The 24,146-nt window shown below is 48.5% G+C and overlaps 1 long non-coding RNA gene across 1 annotated transcript in view; it reads left to right on the forward strand.

Annotated features, from left to right (window-relative positions):
- LOC135903946 (uncharacterized) overlaps positions 1 to 23,847 on the forward strand; it is a 219,286-nt gene extending 195,439 nt beyond the window's left edge. The window contains exon 3 of the long non-coding RNA XR_010564966.1: positions 23,391 to 23,847. This is a non-coding gene — a long non-coding RNA (uncharacterized lncRNA). The remainder of the gene's footprint in view (positions 1 to 23,390) is intronic.
- The last annotated feature ends 299 nt before the right edge of the window (positions 23,848 to 24,146 follow it).

The following is a 24,146-nucleotide window of genomic DNA, read 5'->3' on the forward strand; positions in this document are numbered from 1 at the left end:
TTCTGGTAAACCAGGAGAGACTTGGAAAGCTCCACTGAAGGTAGTGCCCTTAATAACAGAGCCTTTCAGACGACTTGTAATAGACACGGTGGGGCCTCTTCCAAAAACAAAATCAGGCTACAGGTACTTGTTTACCATGCTGTGTCCGGCTACCAAGTTTCCAGAAGCAATCCCTTTGAAAGAGCTCAGCTCCACCGAAGTAGTAGACGCGCTTTTGACAGTGTTTGCACGAGTTGTGTTTCCAGCCGAAATTCAGGCAGATCAAGGGTCAGTGTTCACGAGCGCACTGACTTCCACATTCTTGCAAAAGTGCGTGGTAAAGTTAATACACAGTTCTGTCTATCACCCTCAGTCAAACAGTGTAGAGAGGTGGCATTCGGTGCTTAAGCGAGTTTTGCGTGCGCTCTGTTACGAGCACAAGGAGGACTGGGAGAACTGTCTGCCGGCAACTTTGTTTGCTTTGCGAACGGTTCCACATGAGGCGACAGGGTTCTCACCAGCAGAACTAGTGTATGGGAGGATACTCCGGTCTCCACTGAGAATGTTAAGAGAGATGTGGGAGGAAAGAGGGGAGAGTCCAACCGTGGTTGAATACGTGCTAAATTTACTGGAACGGCTAAGCGCAACCCAAGAACTAGTCGGAAAGAACATGGCACTAGCTCAAAAGAACGCCAAATTCTATTACGATAAGAATGCGAGGCTTCGTACGTTTAAAGTCGACTTAACGATGAAAGCGGAAAAGTGTAGGTTGGGTTGTTCGCAGGTTACTTATCTGGGCCATGTTGTCGGTCAGGACATGAGATGGCCGGCTGAGCTGAAAATAGCTACGATTGGAGAATTTTCTCAGCCGCGCACGAAAACGGACCTTCGTTCATTTTTGGGACTTGGGGGGTACTATCAACGGTACATTCCGAATTACTCGAAATTGGCAAGTCCCTTAACAGACGCCCTCCGAAAGGGAGCACCGAGTAACGTACACTGGGATAAGGACAAAGAGAACGGTTTCCAAAGTTTGAAAACGCTATTGGTTTCTCGCCCTGTGCTTCGCGCGCCAGACTACACAAAGGAATTCATAGTTCAATGCGACGCAAGCGACAGAGGTATGGGCGTGGTACTTAGTCAGGTCGGCGACGATAACGAGGAGCATCCTATCCTCTACGCCAGCCGTAAACTAAATGTAAGAGAGGAAGCCTACAGCGCTTCAGAGAAGGAATGCGCTTGTTTGGTTTGGGCCGCCCAGAAGTTGTCGTGTTACTTGTACGGAGCGAAGTTCATCTTCGAGACCGACCACTGTCCTCTGACGTGGCTCAATCAAATGTCACACAAAAACGGCCGCTTGCTCCGATGGAGCCTCACTCTCCAAGAGTACAACTTCTCCGTTAGATATAAGAAGGGAAAGTTGCATAGCAATGCGGATGGTTTGAGCAGGCTAATTTGAATTCTGCGTTTGAGGGTCCCGCCTAAATTTTAGGGTTACTAGTGTTAGCTTTTCTTTAGGCGAAGAAAATCCCCTCTCATTCTGCAGAATTCCCTCCAATAATTGCTGAATGTGTCAGCAGGAATTTGCTTCAGAAATTGGCATAGCGAAATGCAGCATTTTTTTTTGTTTCTGCACTTATGTTGTAGTTGTTTTTTTTTGAAGCCTAGCGAGTCTAAAGTGAGAGCCAATGCACGTCATCTCGGCGCAGAGCCGTGTTGTGGGGTTCATTTTGCAGTTGCCTGTCCTTGTTGGATGTTTTGGGGCGGTGACATCAATGCACAAGTGGTCGCTGCGAGCCAAGACATCAATCCCCCCCTGACCAGCAGCCGTTCTCTTCCTGCCTAGCGGTTGTCAGCGCTAGACAGTCGAGACTTTCCGGGCCATGGAGGCGCTGTCAAGAATGGCGAGCTGCGAAACAAGATTGCCACACAGTTACGACAGGGCGACACGACGCGCACCTCTCCCTCTCCGTCGCTGCAGCTGGGAGGCGTTCAAAAAAGCGGCCTTTGCGCTGGAATCCGCCGCCTTCCACCCGCCCCATCGACATTGTGACGGAACTAGTTCGGCGTGTGTGAACAATGATTCCGGAGTTCCCCAACGCGGAGCTGATTTGACACGCATGGACAAGCTGCCGTGGGGACGACGTATTTTGGTGCGTCTCACGCTTTGCGTGGCACGGAACAACGAGCGACCCTCGATCGGCAACGATAGTTCCCGGAACGGCACCCCGCCAACGCCGTCGTCGGGCATCAGAGCGCGGTTGCCTTTGTGTCTGTAAACTGATCTGCAGAGCAGCGGCGAGTTGGTGATGAGTAAACGAACAGTCGCCGCGTCGCAGGACCGGCGGATCGAGTGTATAAAAACTGTGGTTGTGCGAATGCTGAGGACAACACTTCTCTTGAGCAGTCATGTTAGACTGAGTCACTTCTCTCATGCAGCCATGTTGGACTGTTACTCTTTTTCTCAAGCAGTCATGTTAGACTGATTTAATTTCTGTAAATAAACCCTTTTCCTCGTTCTCGATGAGAAGCAGTTCTTCACTTCATCAACGATCTCAGCGTAAATAAGTTGGACGACGGCATGGGCCAGCTACCTCCGAATTCATGCCGTACTCCAATCTTGGCAAAGGACCACGAGCGATGGGATTGAGCCCCCAATCCTGACAGCACCAACTTGCCCAAGAAGAAGTCCTTTTGGTATAGATATAGCATGCATGATATAGTATATTATATCATAATGTAGTATACAGTATAGTGTAATACGCTTCAATTCGAGGATCGCTTGATTGCTTCGAAGGCTGAACCTCTCACCGCCCTTCAGCACAACCTGTGCATGCAACGGGGCCCGAACATTTCGGCACGTAGCACCCCGTCTCTTGGCAACAACCAGAGTAGTGAGAGGCCGGGGTAGAAATTGAGGAGTAGCATATGGAATGGCGCAGGCGGGTGCGCCAGCTGGCGCTCCCCCCCCCCCCCCCTCCCTAAGTCCCGAGGCGGCTCACTGCAGTCGCCCACAACGCTTGAGAAAATCGGTTTTGGTCTAGACTAGGAAAGCACGCACCGACTGATGAGTGGCTCTGAGTTGTGTGATGTATCTGTCCTATTTGTGCATTTATTTCTTGATGAAAGTGATGTAGGTGAAACGAAGGCGATAACCGAAATTTCACTTCCCTATGTTCAAATAGACTTGCTTTCGTTACTTTCTGTCTGCATTCATCGTCGTGTGAAATGAACGTTTCGTATCTAGTTGCCCTGTCGAGGTCTGCAATGGCACACTGAAAGAATCAGCGTTTTTTTTTTTCACTTCATGCCGCGCCTTGTGAACGGGTAACTGCAAGTGGGAGCGCGCACTCTTTCAGTACCGAACAAATTAGCACCCTGTCCATTCAGCGTCCTCTATTCGAAAAGCCTCGCTTTTGATCCACCTGATTTTGTTATTGTTTAATATAGGTGCTTTATTTATTTATTTATTTATTTATTTATTTATTTATTTACTTGCACATACTTCGGCCCAAACATGGGCCATAGCAGGAGTGGAATAATGCAAAGGCACAATGCAGTGAAGTAAAAGGCAGTCAAATGCAATAAAAAAAGTGCGCAGCGTTACGATTCGATATATTTTAGAGAACTCATCAAGTGGCAATTCGCGAACACCGCCAGGCAAAACATTCCAGTGGTCTACACTGTACGAAAAAAAAAACTATTTAGTGAAGTCTGTACGAGGATAAAATGCTGAAATGTTCGGGTAGTCTTTGTTAATGGTGACTTTGAGAATTTTACATAATTTAGGCAAATGCAATGTGGCGAGCGTAAACAAACAAAAAAAATGTGGAAGAATATTAAGCGCTGAGAGTGGCATCGGAATTGCAGTGAGGTTAGACCTAGATAATTCAGATTGGATGAAGGTGAGAATTCTCTGTTGTATCTGTGACATATAGATCGTACAACTTTCTTTTGCGTCTGTAATCTGTTTATGTTTTTTTTTATTTGGGCTCCAAGCAGCGGACGCATATTTCTGCCGTTTCTGCGGTTGCTTACCTTGTGGTCGTGCGATAGCACACGTTCTGTGCGATTGTCTTCATTTCAATGTATAAAGGAAAGTTCTTAGCACCACGCTTGACAGGATTGACAACCATCCCCTTACGGCAGGCAGAATTCTTGTGAACGCAGTGGTTGCTTACTGGCTACGGTGTAGGACTGCTAAGCACGAGGTCGCTGGGTCGATGGGGGCCTAATGCGAAAACATTTCGCTGGGGGCGTAATGCGAAAACACCCGTGTACTTAGGTTTAGGTATATGTTAAAGAACCCCAGGGGGTCGAAATTATTCCAGAGTACACCGCTACGGTGAGCCTGATAAACAAATCGTGGTTTTGGCACGTAAGACCACATATTTCAATTAATGTTTTCGGAACCTGGTCCCAGCCGACGTCGGCACGAACTGCTTTAAAAGCGCTGGCGTGCTCTTTAAAGGCAACCGGACTCATTGAAAAACGATAGAATGTGCGAACTGATGCGTTCGTTTTTTTTTTAACTCTTCTCTGGTTTTCTCATATTTTCTGCCCATTACCCCATCCCCCTGTTCAGAGTAGCCAACCGGACATTTAGACTGGTTAACCTCTCTGCCTTCCATCTTTTGTTTTCCTTCCTTTCTTCCTTATTGCACTCCAACACTCGAAAACGACGTACCCCTCCCCCCCTTCCCATTTCTACATATAAAATAAAGTACATATATAAGAAATAGTAGGTATACAGGGTGATAATTTTTTACTTTTACGAAAATTTTAAAATATTGCCTGTGGCAGATAGCATAGTTCTGGTCGTTGAGCTGGATTGTTCGTGCATTTACGGCGAATTTGTTGGCGCATGTCACGAAACTGGTGTAATTCTGGAAATTCGTTCCAAATGAATGCACCTGAAAATCTCACAAGCTACATTTTGGAAATTGCAATATGTGCCGTAAAATAATTGCTTAGGAAGTTAATGAATGGCTTTCTGATAATTAGTTCGATATGTGTTTCGTGATTTCAGTTAAGTAACGTCCGCCTCTATGCTCTATCCAGCTCAAGGACTACAATTATGGTATCTGCAACTGGCGATATTAAAAATTTCATAAAACTTAAAGGTGATCACCATGTATAAGATATAATGGACATTTAACATGTCTACCATATAAGAAATAGTAGACATGGCAGTTCAATGCATCTATTTAGTTGTGGCCTTTGTGTCACTGCCCGCTTTTATCTACACACTTCCAATAATAATAAAAAAAGCACATGTTCTGCAGCCCCTTGTCAATGACTACGCTAAGCAGCTGCACTGCACTGTACTCCTTCGCAAGACCTAGCAACCTCCCTCATAGAACCGAACGAGTGTTTTTGCAAGCAGCGCTCGAGTTTAGTCTTTAATTGAACACCAATGTGCATTGCTTAGAGGTGCAAACTAGCCCTATACGACACTAACATTTACAGCACCCTGCGCACTTTTGAAACGCACTGCATCTCACTTCGAAGAGCGACTGACTGCTACATAGCTAACTACGACTTTTTGGTTTATGACTGCTTTCCTGCGGCAAGAATTAGCATTCATGGAGATGAAAGGTCGTTTCTCGCTACCCTGGAGACCATAAAAACTACTTACACGTGCTCCAGCTTACATGTGCAATCTTTTTCAAAAGTCCCGAAGCGCATGTACCCGAGTACGGACCTCACTTTTAGCCAAGGAAAACTTAGTCTAACGAGTAAGTTGGTTGGTTGGTTGAGATGTTTTTTATTCTCATGTTCATGAAAAATACGAACGGTAAAGAACACTAATAGGGCATGGAGGTAGTAAGAAGCGGGTGACAGTACAAGAAAATTGGTATAAAGTCCACAGGCACAGCACAACAATGCTTAGCCAAAAGGCTCGGCGAGAAGTCGCGGAATGGTTCGCAGAGTGGCTTTGAAACTGTTGACAAAGTCTATAAATCCCGCTGGCTTTCACGATTCGACAGCAGCTGTTACTAGAGGAAACCATTTCCCTTTTTTTTTTTAAATACGCAAAGCTCTGTGAATGTGGGCATTCAGAATTAAAAGCTCCTTGTATCCAAGCATACGACAAGTAGTACTTTGGGGATGACAAATCACTGCCTATGAGTTACGTAGAGGTCCCTTTAAGGCACTGACTGCGCTTTATCTGACTAACATGAAAGCATTACGGGACACCTTACTTACATATATCTTATTTATTAGTTGGTGTGCTTCATGTATATTGTTCTTATTCAAATTATATCTGTTGAGCAACTATAACATGACTTGAATGGTTTGACAGTACAAGTGTCGTATTGTAAAAATATTTTAAGGTCGCCATAGTGTGTACATTTCATCATTTTCACGTCTACGAAACAAGTACAAGCTTCCAAAAATAATTTTTTCTTTGTAAACCATTTTTTTTCTCCTGTGTTCAAATATGTTCGCGTACGTGTTTCTTTTTTCTTCAGAGTGTGTACGCTGGCGTGCTTGCCGCACTGTATCTGGAGCAAAGGCCTTTGTCAGGCTATAAGCCTTTTGCTTTTGCTCCTGTTTCTGTTCCTGTACAGAAATAAGCAAAAAAAAAAGAAAAAAAAGAAAAAAAGAAAGAATAACTCCCTTTCATGATTCATCGTTATACTGAACACAGACAGAGTAGAGCAAAGGCTATTTTGAAATCTGCTTTAAAAGATGCCTACGTGGCAGCTACATAGAGCTACACCATGCACTTGGACCTTGGAAAAGCGTGTGCAATGCTTTGCGCGCAACCAAACCTCTCGTAGGCGTTGTACGGAACTCTGGCCAGACACTCTAGCTATCTGGTTCAGTGTGTTTTGCTTGTGTATGTTGCATGCGTATGTGCTATACGTAGGAATGGGTCATTTCATGTATCACCGCGCCTCGTCATCTGGAGGTAACATAATAGCTGTATAGCTAGGCAAACATTTACAGCATCCATTAAACGATGCCTCTCTGTCCGACCGGAATGCGCCTAACTTAGCCGCAGGTGGTGCGGGTTTTCATGAAGCGGTATTACTGCCATGTGCCGTGACTCTCCAAGTGTTGCTCCAAGTGGCCACCCTGTGTCAAGCTGATGTGCAGCCTGATGATGCTACTGCCGTAAGCACGCTTAGCCTGCGTAAAGGCAATCGTCGCAAATAATTGAAAGGAGCATTACATTAAGTACATCGAGTATGTAATTACGCTCGCGCCTTCATTAGTAGTCTCCTCGCTGAGAATAAACTCACTGCTGCCCAAGTTTCCGTGCTTTAGCCGACGGGGTTCTGAACATTCTCACTCGATCGTTCTGAACTATATATGAAACAGAGCAGCAGCGGCCGTGTCTAGTCCTTGCTTTGTCACATAATTAGGTGTCCGCACGTGGCAGCGCTGACAGAACCAATGTTAATTTATCGTTCGCTGCTCCCAGTTAGCCAGCGCTTCAGAGAAATTACTGATTGAATTATTGGCGTTCTCACTGACAGCGGCCTGGGCTGTGTCAGAAACCGGCAAACCACTTCGGGGGATGTACACGGCATCGGATCGTGTACGACTGGCTTGCTTGTTTCGGTCTCTGCACCAATACAGAAGATAAATGTTCCAATCAGTAACCAAGGACTCTGCAACTAGTCCTCTCTGAAATTGGACGGATGCTGTAGTGGTTGCGACATCCAGTCCGCGGAGAAGCATAGAAGAGGCAGCTGCAGCAGTGCGATGCAGTGGCCGGGCGCGAACACGACGCGATTGCTGGTCGGTATAATTCGTTTCCCGACAAATCGTCGGTCGGTCGGCATTTCGAAACGTGAACCAACCGCGATGCAGCAGCGGTGTGCGTGGTGGGCGCTATTCGCTCCGAGAAACGTTTCGCAACGCATCTCCCGCAGCCGCGCCATTAATGCCAGTGCATGCGCCTCCGGGTATGGAGAAAGCGAATGACAACAGGGCGTGATTCCGCGATATTTCGTGATACGTAAGCGCGCGCCAGACGCGTCTTCCAGTCTCGTTGCTTGTACTGGCGCGCGATGTTGTATAATCTCGCTCGGGCCGCTGACGTTTGTAGCGCAAGTGTTATACGTACTCCGGGTAGCATCCGTCAATTCTGCATTCTTACGTGGGCCGGAAATCAACATCGACAGTCTAAAGAAATTATGTCCACATATTTATGCTACAAAACTGCGAACCATGCGGTCGAACAGAAGCAAGAGAGACGACGTACATATTTTCTAAAATGACGCTAGAGATTTCTCTCTTTAGGTTTGCGATCATTTTGTGATCAGTTATGTAGTATTGCGATATATCTACATTCCTGAATAATAACGTTGGCCGACGGCAGGGAGCCCAGTCTTATAGCGACCTCTGGACGCCTCGACTGCCATCGATATCGAAGCTTTGTGTCTGCGCAGATCGTTTGTCGGGAACTTGTCGATACCAGCTTACTTCTAAATGTGTAACAGCGCAACAAACTTCTAAATGTGTAACAGCGCAACAAGTACATGGACACAGGTGAAGAACAGAACACACAAACAGTTCTAACTTCTAGCAACGATTTACTTCTGAGAAACAATGACACCGCATACAGCCCACAGTCTACGTCACACACCTATCCATCCAAAGAGTTAGGAAATAAAAGGTAACAGTAAAAACATGGCGAAAAAAATCACTATTATTCTGTGAGTATGAGATTGTATCTCAATATATCTCAACTGCATTTTGAAAGCGGCGAATATAAGAGCATCTGTGGCAATGAAGGGCGAGAAAACCATCCGGGGACGATTTGTTTACTTTATTACAGTTCTCCCTTAGCCACTCATTCAGGCATCTACCAGCTTGCTCAATGAAGTTTTTTCCGGAAGAAAACAGTGTTTGACAGATGCCTTGCACTCAACGAACACCTTCGTGATTCTTCTAGCCGCCTTCGGGATGGTGTACCAACAAGTCTCGGTCCCAAGCCTGATCGATTTCTACGAAGCACTCACGCGTTCGTCCATGTTTATTACAGTCCCTCCTGCTGAGCTACGAAAAATTCCTCGTTGCTTGAAACAAGAGCCAGTATGTAGACCACGTTTTCTCGGTCTGCTAGCTACTGGCGAGAGAGGGGGTTTTTCATGCGCAGAAGCTACGAAAGGTCGACCGGAAGAGCGTGTATCTGGCTTGCTATTGGTGAAGCAGGTATATAGCATGGTAGCCTGAGCTGGAAATTGTTTCCTCACGAGCGACTGTGACAGGGCCTGGGTTTTGTATAATTTCAGGCAGCGTTTTGGGGCGTCTGTTATTACGTATTCAGCGACCGTGACTGGCCTTGGCTCTAGCGGAGGCTATATCTTGCAGTAGGAGACGGGAACGTTTCACTTGCAAGCCGGAACAGTGCCTTATTTATAATACACACCCAACATTATGTCTTAAGGCTAGCATTCAGCGCATTAAAATAGACTCTGAAAGGAACATAGGGTACATCACGAAGTGTTCAGTGAAGCAGCGCCTCGCAGAAATGGTATCAGGCAGCACATACAGAGCTCCTCAACTAAAATGTTTAGTAGCTTCCCGAGACGCTATTTGTTTGCAGTAGCACTCTCAGCGAACGTGAACGCTTCAGTCTACAAACTGCCCAACCGAAGCTCATTGCTTACTGTCCTCCCACCTTCGTCCCTCTCGCCCACCCTCGCCTGGCGGACGCGAAATTGCGCAGCTATGGGGGAAAAGCGCCCCTTCTTCAAAACGTAAATTTCGCGTTCCTGTTCACCTGCATCCTTGCTGCTCAATTGTGCACTTATTGCATTCATTCGACGCAAAAGAAAAAAAAAGAACTATCTTTCCCATTTAACCTGAAGGGCCCTTGTGTATGTGCATTCGGTGAACAGTGGTTCTGCGAGATATACGACGCGGCGACTGCCAGAGGGCTCTTTCTCGCGCGTGGAGCCCAGTGTTCCGACGCCGGCCGCACGTGTTCCCCCTCCTTCCTTTTCTTGGTCCTCTGATAGATCCCCTGTTCGTGCTACAAGCGTATGCGACGCGAATCGAATCCTGGCGACACGTCTTCTTTTCCGCGCGAAGGAAAAAGCGACGTGTCAGACGCGTGCCGCGGCGACAGCGCGTCGGTCTCCCCGCCGCTCCCCTTGTGCCGGAGGCCATGGCGGACGTCGGCCACGACGACGTGCGCCAAACTTAGGCCGGGGTGCCGAGCCTTCTTACTGAAATTAAATTTCAATGCTGCCAGCTACGGAGAAGTGACAACGCGTGTTATATACGGAGAGCAGAGGCGACGCTGTTTATCTTTGTCACTTCTTGCAGCCCTATTCCGGAGATGACAGCCGCGAGAAAAATGGAGCCGGGAAATGGCTTTTCTCCGCCCTCGTGCACAGCCGTCGCGAGTCTACGCAGACTTTGTTTCTGCAAACATACAAAAATATACAAAAATGCAAGCGCTAGGTTATAAGGAAATCTAAGTAAAACTAAATGGGAGAATGTAGAAACGTTTAAGAAAGGCTGTTTTTATTCTTGCATTACGGCGTTTCAATTACGCCGGTTACCTTATTGGGTGAGGTAAAATATAAGTAGCTATATAGAGTTGGAATCGACCTGCAAATTTCGCCCTCTGCCATATTTGCTCATATAGTATAGCAATGAATGTCGTCGGTTATTGCTAGCGACATAGGCGACGCGCGCTCGATACGAAGGACTATAAAGGTTTCATTCATTCTTATGCCTCAGCATTCTCGGCGAACACCCAACAAAGCAGCCGTTTTTATAGTTCCCTGTGAAATTTATGTGCAGATAGTGATTGGCACAAGAATCAGAGGCTTTCCTTTAAATGTTGTTTGCGCGCTGTTACTCCATATTGACACGTGTACTTGTCTATATCGGGCGACAAGTTTTGCCGCCGAACAAATGTTATCGCACAGCGCGGGACGCGCCTGCATGTATCCGAAGTTTCTGGAAAGTTATCGATGCTTCTACCCGCTGTCTGTTGTCGCCGAACGTTGTGTTATCTGATTTCATCGCTTGACACGAATGGTGTAGAACATTTTAGAAGGCATGCGGGTCCCAACGTTTAATCTGGAACATTCGATGATTGCTGTATAAAAGCCGACGCGCTTGAACCCACTGATCAGATTTTCGACGATCGCCGACTGTGTTCGCCGCTTTCGTTGTGCTATAAGTGTAGCCTGTTTTGTGGGCACAGGTTCGCCCAATAAAAGCTAGTTTTGTATTCCACCGTACTGCTTCTTTCTTCGCCGTCACTACCACGTGACATCTGGTGGAGGTGCTTTACGTCCATGTACCGGACGCCCCCGACAAGCCGTAATACAAGCCCGGACCGCAAAGACAACACCAGCGCCGTCCCGGAACATCGAGCAAGCCGCCGTCTTCAACAGCTGCCCCCGGAGCACGGACTTCTACCTGAGAAGACCAAGAAGATTGTGGACAAGGCGACCCCAATGGCAGCCCCAGCATCCCCCATCGTGCTGCAGCAGCCCAGGGTACCTCCGACGTTCCGCGGATCAACATTCGAGGACCCGGAAACCTGGCTCGAAACGTATGAGAGGGTCGCTAAGTTTAACAGTTGGGACAGCGACGACAAGCTGCGGCATGTCTATTTCGCATTGGAAGACGCCGCCAGGACGTGGTTCGAGAATCGGGAAGCCACCTTAACGACGTGGGACCTTTTCCGAAGCGGCTTCTTGCACACGTTTACAAGCGTCGTGCGAAAAGAGCGAGCCCAAGCTCTACTAGAAACCAGAGTGCAGCTCCCAAACGAGACGATCGCAATCTTCACGGAGGAGATGGCCCGTCTTTTCCGGCACGCCGACCCGGAAATGTCGGAGGAGAAAAAAGTTCGCTTCCTGATGCGCGGCGTCAAACAAGACCTTTTCGCCGGACTTATTCGTAACCCACCGAAGACTGTGGCTGAGTTTTCTGCAGAGGCATCGACGATCGAGAAAACTCTGGAGATGCGCACCCGGCAATATAACCGCCAGGGGCACACGCCGCAGTATGCCATCCAAGGACTAGGTTCGGACGACCTTCAAGAGACCATCAGGGCCATTGTGCGCGAAGAACTGCGCAAGGTCCTGCCTTCGTCGCAGCCTCAAGTGGCCTCTATCGCCGACATCGTGAAGGAAGAGGTGCATCGATCCCTTGGAGTTCCTGAGGTGCAACCAGAACCACCGCAGCCGGAAGCAATGACCTACGCCGCCGCCGTCGCCCGCCGTCAAGGCCCCCCTGCGCGACCGCGCCAAGGTCCTGCAACACCGCAATTCCGTCGTCCACCACCGCCGCCGCCAGCGCGCCCACCCGTCGCCCAGCGCACCTATACGAGGAAGACGGACATTTGGCGAGCCCCCGACCACCGCCCGCTCTGCTATCACTGCGGAGAAGCCGGCCATGTGTACCGCCGATGCCCATACCGCGACATGGGGCTGAGAGGGTTCGCCGTCAACGCGCCGCGTCCACAGCTTGGGGAGCGCCCACGTGACATTGCCGATTACCTAGCCGCCACTCAGTGGAACTCTCGACGACCGTCCCGTTCGCCGTCACCAGGCCGCTACCTGTCGCCGCAGCGCCGTCCATACACTGACCCAGCCCGGGGCCGCTCTGCGAGCCCATACCCGGAAAACTAAAAGCAGCAACCGGTGGAGGTGCGGTTGCTGTTCGTCGAATTGACGAAGATCCTCCGCCGCCGACGAAGACGACGAAGAGACCATCTCGACGACATAACGAAACGCCGCCGTCCCGACGAAGTCTGGAAGCCAAAACTACACCGACGAAAGACGACTTGACGACGCGACGTTCCAACCTCAGTTCAACACGACGCAGCCGTGATCCAACAAGCCCTAACTGCAATGCCAGACAAAGAACAACCGACCTCGACGTGCTTCTCGACGGCCACGCAGTCACTGCCTTAGTCGACACAGGGGCCGATTACTCCGTAATGAGTGGACACATCGCCGCCCAGTTGAAGAAAGTTAAGACCGCATGGGAAGGCCCTCAGATTCGCACCGCTGGAGGACACCTCATCACGCCGACTGGGATCTGCACGGCAAGAATAACCATTCATGACCGGACTTACCCTGCCACCTTCGTTATCCTCCAACAGTGTTCACGAGACGTCATTCTCGGTATGGACTTCCTGGACCAACACGGCGCAATCATCAACCTGAAGTCGAAGTCAGTAACGCTGTCGGAAGATAAAGCAATGCCGCCGGAGAGCCCTCGTAGTCACCACGCCTTGAGTGTGCTCGAAGATCAAGTGAGCGTCCCGCCTCGCTGCAGCATCGTTATTTCGGTCAGCACCGAAACACCCGCTGACGTAGAAGGCGTCATTGAAGGCGACCAACGTCTACTGCTAGACCATGAAATTTGCGTCGCAAGAGGGATCGCTCGACTGCATGGAGGGAAAACTGAAGTGTTGCTGACAAACTTCAGCCAGGAGTTCAAGCACATCAACAAGGGCACGATGATCGCGTACATCGAGGAAATTCTGGAAACAAGTAATGCGTTTGTCCTCTCGGATTCCGCCGCATCTACCCCGATGACCATAGTTTCCGAACCAGACTACGACATTAATCCAAATCTCCCTATGATTAAGCAACAGCAGCTCAGAAGTCTGCTCCGACGATACAAAGGCTGCTTTTCGACGTCATCGAGGATTCGACAAACACCAGTCGCCAAGCATCGCATAATCACAGAGGAATGCGCTCGCCCACTCCGTCAGAGCCCTTACCGAGTTTCGGCGCGAGAACGTGAAGCTATAAGAGAACAAGTCGACGAAATGCTGCGCGACGACATCATCCAGCCGTCGAAACGCCCGTGGGCATCCCCTGTTGTTCTGGTGAAGAAAAAGGACGGAACCCTGCGTTTCTGCGTCGATTATCGTCGTCTGAACAAGATCACGAAGAAGGACGTATACCCCCTCCCACGGATAGACGACGCATTGGATCGGCTCTGCAACGCTAAATACTTCTCGTCCATGGACCTAAAGTCTGGCTATTGGCAAATAGAAGTCGACGAAAGAGATCGCGAAAAGACCGCCTTCATCACCCCAGACGGCCTCTACGAGTTCAAGGTTATGCCATTCGGACTGTGCTCGGCGCCTGCAACGTTCCAGCGCGTGATGGACACGGTTTTAGCAGGATTGAAGTGGCAGACCTGTCTCGTATACTTGGATGACGTCGTCGTCTTCGCCGGAAATTTCGACGTTCACCTTAGGCGGCTGGCAACAGTACTAGAGGCCATCAGGTCATCAGGACTTACTCTGAAGCCGGAAAAGTGCCGCTTCGCTTACGAGGAGCTTCTATTTTTAGGCCACGTCATCAGCAAATCTGGAGTCCGCCCCGACCCGCAGAAGACAGCTGCCATAGCAAAGTTCCCACAGCCCATCGACAAGAAGGCAGTGCGTAGATTTCTTGGCATGTGTGCCTACTACAGGCGATTTGTCAAGAACTTTTCACGCATCGCTGAGCCGCTGACGCAGCTAACTAAATGCGACGTCGAGTTCAAGTGGGAAACGCCGCAGGCCGAGGCATTTCAAGAACTCAAACGACGCATGCAGTCGCCGCCCGTACTTGCGCACTTCGACGATCACGCCGATACCGAAATCCACACTGACGCCAGTAGCCTAGGCCTCGGCGCCGTCCTGGTCCAGAGAAAAGATGGACATGAACACGTGATAGCTTACGCTAGCCGGTCGTTGTCAAAAGCGGAAGGCAATTATTCTACAACCGAAAAGGAATGCCTCGCCATCGTTTGGGCTACAGCGAAATTTCGCCCTTACTTATATGGCAGGCCATTCAAAGTCGTCAGCGACCATCACGCCTTCTGTTGGCTAGCGAATTTAAAGGATCCCTCAGGACGGCTGGCATGGTGGAGCCTCAGACTACAAGAATACATCACCGTAACATACAAGTCCGGACGAAAACACTCAGACGCCGATTGCCTATCCCGCGCCCCCATTGACCCGCCGCCGCAAGATGACGAGGATGACGACGCCTTCCTTGGAATAATAAGCGCGGAAGACTTCGCCGAACAACAACGAGCGGACCCGGAACTTAAAGGCCTCGTCGATTATTTGGAAGGGCACACCGACGTTGTCCCCAGGGCATTTAAGCGCGGATTATCTTCCTTCACGCTTCAAGACAGTCTACTCGTGAAGAAGAACTTCTCGCCAGTCCGCGCCAATTACCTTCTTGTTGTCCCGTCAGGACTTCGTCCAGAAGTATTGCATGCCCTACATGACGATCCGACCGCTGGACACCTCGGATTTTCCCGGACACTCTCGAGGATACAACAAAAGTATTATTGGCCGCGCCTGACCGCCGACGTCGCCCATTATGTCAGAACATGCCGAGACTGTCAGCGACGCAAGACACCGCCGACAAGGCCAGCCGGATTACTACAGCCAATCGAGCCTCCTTGCCGACCATTCCAGCAGATCGGGATGGACTTGCTGGGACCCTTTGCGACGTCAATAACCGGAAATAAGTGGATCGTCGTGGCGACCGACTACCTCACCCGCTTCGCTGAAACAAAAGCACTGCCGAAAGGTAGCGCAGCCGAAGTGGCGAAATTCTTTGTCGAAAACATCCTGCTGCGACATGGCGCCCCAGAAGTCCTCATCACCGACCGAGGAACGGCCTTTACAGCGGAGCTAACCCAAGCCATTCTGAAATACAGTCAGACAAGGCACAGGAGGACAACGGCTTACCACCCGCAGACGAATGGTCTTACGGAGCGGCTGAATAAGACCCTCGCCGACATGCTAGCGATGTACGTCGACGTCGAACACAAGACCTGGGATGCCGTCCTGCCGTACGTAACATTCGCTTATAACACGGCGGTGCAAGAAACAACACAGATCACGCCGTTCAAGTTGGTTTACAGCAGGAACCCGACGACGACGCTCGACGCCATGCTGCCGCACGTAACGGACGAAGAGAATCTTGACGTCGCTACCTATCTCCAGCGCGCCGAAGAAGCCCGACAGCTCGCCCGCCTGCGAATCAAGAACCAGCAGAGGACCGACAGCCGACACTACAATCTCCGACGACGCTTCGTCGAGTACCAGCCCGGCGACCGTGTTTGGGTATGGACCCCGATACGCCGACGGGGACTGAGTGAGAAACTATTGCGACGCTATTTCGGACCCTACAAGGTCATCCGACGTATTGGCGCACTGGACTATGAGGTCGTGCCAGACGGCATTTCGCATTCACAGCGACGTCGCGCACGACCTGAAGTGGTCCACGTGGTGCGTCTTAAACCATTTTACGGACGCTAACGAACTTTCCTTATTTCGCTTTTTTCTTTGCTATGAGTGCTTACTTATTTGATTTGTTTGCAGCATCGGGTCGATGCTTTTTGTTAAGAGGGGGGTATTGACACGTGTACTTGTCTATATCGGGCGACAAGTTTTGCCGCCGAACAAATGTTATCGCACAGCGCGGGACGCGCCTGCATGTATCCGAAGTTTCTGGAAAGTTATCGATGCTTCTACCCGCTGTCTGTTGTCGCCGAACGTTGTGTTATCTGATTTCATCGCTTGACACGAATGGTGTAGAACATTTTAGAAGGCATGCGGGTCCCAACGTTTAATCTGGAACATTCGATGATTGCTGTATAAAAGCCGACGCGCTTGAACCCACTGATCAGATTTTCGACGATCGCCGACTGTGTTCGCCGCTTTCGTTGTGCTATAAGTGTAGCCTGTTTTGTGGGCACAGGTTCGCCCAATAAAAGCTAGTTTTGTATTCCACCGTACTGCTTCTTTCTTCGCCGTCACTACCACGTGACAATATGTACTATTTGAGTGCACCCCGTGAGCCTGATTTCATACGAAGAATGCAGTGTAAAAAATTTCGAGGAAGCTGATAGTAGGATTCTTTGAAAATTTTCATCCGGGGGTTTCACGTGCCGAATTTACGACCCGATTATGACACACTGTAGTGGGGGAGACTTCGAATTAGTTTTGATCACCTGGGGTTCTTTAACCTGCACCAAATGTCCAGCACGCGAGCATTTTTGCATTTCGCCCCCATCGAAATGCGGCCGCCACAGCCCTGCGCGACCCCGCCATTTGGTGCTCAGCAGCGTAGCGCCGTAGTTACTATACAGGTAAGCTACAGTGGCGGTTTGGGTTCTTTGTTGAATGAAGTAGTAACATGTCCATTCATGTCCACATTAGACATACATTGGGCCCACCGCGCGTCATGAGATGTATAAGGCAAGCATGGCATGATGGCTAAACTCACCCGCTATCACCTCGCCAGTAGAAATAAAACGAATCATGTATAACGACTAGCGTTTTTTACGCGTATCTGGTCTAACTTGGCCAATGTAAAACTGAATTCGCAGTAATACTTAGCACTTCGTTCCTTATAGGACTGTTTAAAGAAAGAATTGCATTGACTGGCGGCAGCTACAAACAAAGACCTTCCCCAACCCCGTCCATCTCAGGAGGATATATCCGGACGTCTACTCAGATGATAACTGCAAGCTATGCAGCAGGGCTCACGCAACTCTTAGACACATTCTCTGGGAATGTGACGTTAATGTGAAGAAAATGCAGTTTCCCCAGATGAAGCTGCGGCGCGATGGACGGCCGCGTTGCGCAGCTCAAACCTCGAAAATCAACTATGGGCCATCCAGCAAGCCCGTGAGGTGGCGAGGAGACAGGATCTCCGGACCTCCTCGGGGGCGGCCTAGGCCCAGGCCACGAATTTGCCGGATTGTTAATAAAGTTGTTACCACCACCACCACCATTGCATCACGAGGGCCCTGTGCTGGTATACAATTAAATGCTCTTTGGTGCAGAGTTGTACATCTCTGTCCCTTCCGAAGTGGGGCATCACTATGTACGTCACCTATGCAATTAACAGAGGAGGAAGAGAAGGAAGTTCCCAGGGCTTACCCGTGCTCTGTGAGTGCTCTGTGAGTCACTTCATCAAGGATGAGCAAGAAGACGTTCCCACGAATACCTGAACAAAGTCAGTCGTCTGCTTCATCGCTCATTTTCGGACGATGTGCCTTTGGAAGCTCGGACCACCTCGATTCCTGAGAGAGCTCAACGCCAGAAGCACTAAACTCTGACAGCGAGTACACTGTAGCCATTGGCCGCCGTATGAAGAAGATGCGCCGTATGTCGAATGAGACGACTTCATCGAATCGGAGCGAGCAGGAATCCTCCATGGTTTCTTTCTCAGTACTTACTCAGCAGGCAATTTCTAACCGAATATATTGAAAGTGTGGCCCCTGGGTAAATTAACGAGATCAGGATCAACGCATGCAAGAACATCCTGATGACAGATACGAAAAATTCAGCAATACTGGAGAAGTTAAAGACCATTCTGCAATTAAGCGCCATCCCTGTCCGCTCCTTCATTACTTACCGGAAGGAGACAACGACTGGTGTGATTTCCGACGTTGACCTTGAAATCAAGCATGCGGACCTCAAGAATCTTTTGAGCTGATCGGTTCGCATTCTTGAGATAAACCGCTTGGGGAACTCCCGGTGCATCAAATTAATATTTGCTTCTTCGACATTACCGGCGCCTGTCAAAGTGGGCTACGTGATAGACCGTGTACGAGCATTTGTTCTGAGGCCTCTTCAGTGCCGGAAACGCCTAAAGATAGGGCACGTGAGCGCTGTTCGTAGAAGTGAAGTCATCTGCTCGCGTTGCGGTGGACAGCGTGATACCGCCGACTGTGATACGTCTTCACTTAAATGTCCCAACTGTACTGGCTCTCATGAAGTGACTTCGAAGGAATGCCCAAAGATGCAACAGGAAGCTCGTATACTTCGAAAACTTGCAAGAAAGTGATCTCCCCGTAAAGACGCTGCTCGATCTGTTCGCCAAAGTGATCAATGCTCGCGAAAGAAGCACCGCGAAGCCAATCAATCAATCAATCAATCAATCAATCAATCAATCAATCAATCAATCAATCAATCAATCAATCAATCAATCAATCAATCAATCAATCAATCAATCAATCAATCAATCTTTATTTAGCATTCATTCATTTACAAAAAAATGAACACTAGGACAAGAACTAAAAGCTGCTTTTTTGCAGCTTGACAAGGTTCGTGCCCATATCCATGACAACGGGGACAGAATAATGTTTGTACACTGCCATTTCAGAAGAACTACAAGCGGGGCGTAGGCGCCACGACCACCTCTGTCTGTGTGGGCATGGAGCACAGTCACCACACCTGCAGCGAGTTCAAGGTCGGCGAAAGCACGCCGCAAATATTCGCCTTCACCGGCTGATACAGATGCTGAATGGCCTTTTTTGCCCTCTAGATCCATGGTCATGACAGCGGTCCCTAGTGGTCCTCAGTGCCATGAAGCCAGGAATGAGAGGGCCAATGCAACCAGTGACGCAACGGGCAAGCAAGGAGATGGACATACTGAGAAGGAAAGCGTTCACAAAAAGCTGAAAGACCTGGTAGAGTCAATACGCGTGATTCCCTGTGGCCTCCAGAATCCCGCCGCTAAAGGTGCCCTGCAGGTGCTCGCCCTACTGGAGCCGCTTATAGCAGCTCTTTACATGTCGTAAAGCTTTTGGTTCGCGCCTGTGCTCCTCACGCAGGATAGAGCCACACACCAGCTTCGTCTTAGTGCCTTTATCTGAAAGTTCATTTGAACTAGTGACTACAGACAATATATGGAACCCGGCAGTGGCTTCATGGATGACATTTCGTAATGTTTATCGATATCAACTTGCTTTCACCGTTGTGCCTCCCTTTTTCTATGTCAACATCATCCCTCAGCACACCTTTATGTGTGTATTATTAGGCCGTCATTCAATCGTGATTAGGCCGCCCTTGTCATGCTGTCATTGTCACACAGTCGCTTTCATGCCTTCATTATCAGACCGTCGTCGTAATGCAGTCTTTGTCATGCCGTTATCATCCATCCTGCTTCGTCATCCGACTCTCGTCATGTCGCCGTCACACTAACATCGTCATACAAGTTTCGCGTTACAGTCATCGTCACACCAGTGTCATCGTACACTCGTCGTCAGCCCATTGTCCTAGTGCCTTGTGGCATCATCGGCATTCCATAGCGGTCGTTACGTCATTATAACTTCGGACTGACTCTCGTCATGCCACCGTCGTCAAGCTGTACGACAAATGGTACGACGGATGACGGCGTGACAAAAGTGGGATCGGTCATCGTCGTACCATTTTCGTCGATCCACCGACGTCACTCCTTGTTCGTTAGTCTATCGTACTCGTGTCGCTGTCAATCAATTGTGATTTTGCCGCCATTGTCAGGCCATCATCGTCATTCCCGCTTCTTCATCCGGTGGTTGTGATACTGTCGACATCATTTCATCATCAGGTTGTCGTCGTTATACTTTAGTCATAATTGAAGAGCCCACACCTCCTTGTCGTCATGCCGTGGTTGTTATGCGCCTTTGTTGCTTGTTGCACGATCTGTATCAATTCCTCGTCATTCCATCGTCATTGCGTCGACGTCATACAGTCGTCGTCATGCCTACATGCTCGTGGGCGATTTTGGCAAGAGAGTAACATAGCATATTGGGACGATACCGGAGTATGGGGAATATATACGAAGCAATGAAAGTCTCAGAATTACCACCACACGTGTTAAATAAACGTAACTTTAGGAATATGGTCAGTCGACACGTTGCTCGGTTGCTACTATCATTACTGCCGACAGTCATCTTGGGATGAGTTCTGCTGTAATTCCTTTAAAATACTGTTTGCGCTCAACTCCGACTTTACGCTGCATGATGGTGGGGATCGAAAGTGTGGCAGCCTCTGTGCCCATCTCCAGAGCTGTTTTTCTAATGTGGGGTGGCGATCCGACTCGGTGCTCGCCAAAGTGTCAAAAAAAAGAAGGAAAAAAAAGGGACAAAACATACACAAAACCTAGGACATCGCGAAAAAAAAAAGAATATACACGTCGCCGAATAATCAGTAGATCAAAATAAAGACATTCAGGGACGTGCGCTTACTTCAGTGCCCTTAAGACATTACACATAGTAACGTGGAAAGTTGGGCTAGTTGGTGAGTGATCATAGTACCTTGCTGGTGAAGCAGCGCACAAACACGGACACAGTGAAGACAAGCAGGAATAGACGACACTCGCTGCGACAGAGCAGCGAGTGTCGTCTATTCCTGCTTGTCTTCACTGTGTCCGTGTTTGTGCGCTGCTTCACCAGCAAGGTACTATGAACATTACACATAGTTTCGTTTGTGCAGGTCTATTGTTCTTAAGAACAGTAGCAGTGCCTTCGTCACTCTCTGCTGGGATGACTTATCAAGTCTGCATTCTAAAATGGTTTGAAAAGAAATTGGAACATTAAGTTAAAGTGTTGCCTAAGTTTGCGCTCACGTGATCCTCTGTGGTGATGATATGCGGTAAACGTGACCGGCTGTGATCGTGTGTCTGTGCTCTTTCTCTCTCTCTGTCTCTCTCTCTCTCTCTCCACTTTTTACCTGTATTGCTACCTACCCATCCATGTCTGTGTGTGTGCGTGTGGTGGGGGAGGGGCTCCTTTTTACGAAGCCACGAGTAATCTTAATAAGGAAAGAAAACATGCTGTGCCAGAAATCCCAAAACGAGTATTCTAGAAAAATTGAGATGCCTTCGACTGCTTATTGTGTCCACACCAAAATTCTCATGACCGATGATCTCCAGCCAATGGCTAAACTCGTATCATAGCTCCGACACCTGTCCTAGGCTTCAAAGTGGTCGCACTAAACTGAGCCTATGGGCTCTGTTAAAGAAAGTTCATAATGTACGCCCAGCGTATTAGAGGAAGGTCTTGAAAACTATTCTAAAGATAATTGTTTTGAGCTGTTTGCCCTGATGCATTGAATGCAGCCGATTTGGGTTACTTTCAAAGATATTTCTCCATGTCCTGAAGCTACGCGTTTGCTAATACCTTTGTGCATCACTATGTCGTTGTCCAACCTCAACTGACGATAAACCACAGATTTACACAAGCTTTCCCTGCATTTACTGTTTCTCTTAAAAAAAGAAAGAAAGATCAAAGAAGGAAAACTCGGTACTATTTGTTGTTAGTTGCCTTGGAAATGTGCCATCTATGCTTAGATGACGATAGAAGAAACTAAGTTCGTTGCAAATTTTAAGAAGCATCTACAATACGCTTGTGAGATATTTTGTAATGAGACCTTGTTAGCATTGTTGCAGCTCTTAATGAAGCTCTACTGGTTTGGCATGTTTGATCGCGAAACAAAACCAAATATGAAAAAAAACTGTAGACGTTTTCAACATAATTTGCTAAATATTTATTAGCACATTAGCACAAGGAGAGCTACGCAGAAAATTTACTAGGTATAGCATGTTTTTTTGGACTAGCAAGTATACCCGCTGTATGAAATAAAAAAGGAAGTTCTTTTTACTGGCATTCGAAAGATGTGGAAGTGCTGCTCTCGATAATCTTTTTATTATTCACAAATAACTGTTGTGACAAAAATTGCTTTGGTAGGGTTGTGTTACGCACAGCAAACAAACATAGCCTTTGTATCACTTTTCCGTCTATGAGAAATTGTAGGAAGTTGCCTTACCTATGTATGATAATCATAGTACAGAATGCGCCCATTTGTACTGAATAATGAGATACTCAACTCTACATTATTGTGTTGTGTACTGAATGCCTTGCTGTGCGATAGGTTGCTAATAAAACAATGAATAAACCACATTTTTCTGCCTACTTTCGCCGCAACAAAATAGCTGCACGCCATGGCGTGCTGGCTCGCGCATCTTGAACTGAAAAAAGTTAAGTTTTCACACAGATGCGTTGCACGCATGTTGTGAGTGCGATAAGAAAATTAGAAGCCGAAGAGTGTTGAAAGCAAGATTTGAAAGAGGAAAATAACATGAAAAAGTAAATGTAAGTGGGGTTGGTTTCAGTTGGCGCCAGCAGAGAAAGTCGTGTGCTCCTCGAGTGCATAGCAGACGACAAGCGGAATGACGTTTTCACCTCGCGCATCAGCGATACCGTTGCCATGCCTGGCAGCATGCTTGATTTTTTGTTTTGTTTTTTCTCTCGGAAGTTTGGCCCACCAAGCTCCAGGGGAGAAATTGGCGCTCGTAACACAAGTCTCGTTTACCCGGGGGGGGGGGGAGTGTATACCAGCTGACATAGATGTGCTTCAGCTGCACGCTCAAACTGCCGCTTGGTCAGCGCTGGTTCCCCATACGCATGCTATTCGGAAGGAAATCCACATAAAAAAAAAGAACTTAACAGACATCGGCGTCACAAAGCGTATTGTGACATTGCAGCCACTGGATTCGATGCAACGCGGACTGTGTAACATGCGTCACTCACTAAACAGCACTGCAACTATTCTTGATGGACACGGCAGCTCTGTACACGCTCACAGAACGTCTTTATAATTCTTACCGTCCACGCAGGGAGCCTTTGCGAAGCCTGCCAAATTCTGCCTGTCAGATTGGGTATGACGAAAAAGCACGATGGGGCGGAGCATTCCCCGCAGCGACCGTACGAGCACCAAAGGGAGACCGGGAGACCGAGGCCGCCTGGCGCGGCCCGCTGATGCGGCGAAGGCTGATGCACCGAGGGCGCGGAGAGTGGCTGGCCAATCATCTTTCGGACGTGCGCGTTTCTGCTCCACTGGCGCGTATATGTGGCCTGCCGCCGTCTCTCGCTCCCTATGTGTGTGTGTTACATTTGCGCCCGATTCCTTTTCAATTTCGATCCGGACCGGGCGTATTGTACCCGACAAAAAGAGCTGCAATTGGGAACACGCCCTGTGCTCCCGGCTTTTTCGGAAGAGAGGAGCGAAAAAAAAGAAGAAGAAAGCAACTTTAACCTAATGTCTATTGTTTTTCTACATTTGCTTTCCGAAGAAATTTTGTCGGAAAATTGTGCTTGCCATGTTTTTGCAAGCACTGACAGTAGAACTGTTTGACATGGCTTGTTGGATTGAAGAAACGACAGCAGCAGTAGCTACAAAAGAAAGAAATAAACATAAAAAAAGAAAGCAAGCGCTCTTATATTTTCTTTAAGAACTTTAGTTCAGAGGTAAAAGCTTAAGTCGAGGCAGAAAGAAAAATAACTTGCTTCGAAGCAAGCAACAGTCAAGCCGCTAGTTTTCCGTGTGGAGCAGTAGTTGAGGCGCTCACCAAGACGCGCCCATGCCATCGCCG

The sequence above is a fragment of the Dermacentor albipictus genome, chromosome 1 (assembly GCF_038994185.2).
Source record: "Dermacentor albipictus isolate Rhodes 1998 colony chromosome 1, USDA_Dalb.pri_finalv2, whole genome shotgun sequence".
NCBI lineage: Eukaryota > Metazoa > Arthropoda > Arachnida > Ixodida > Ixodidae > Dermacentor > Dermacentor albipictus.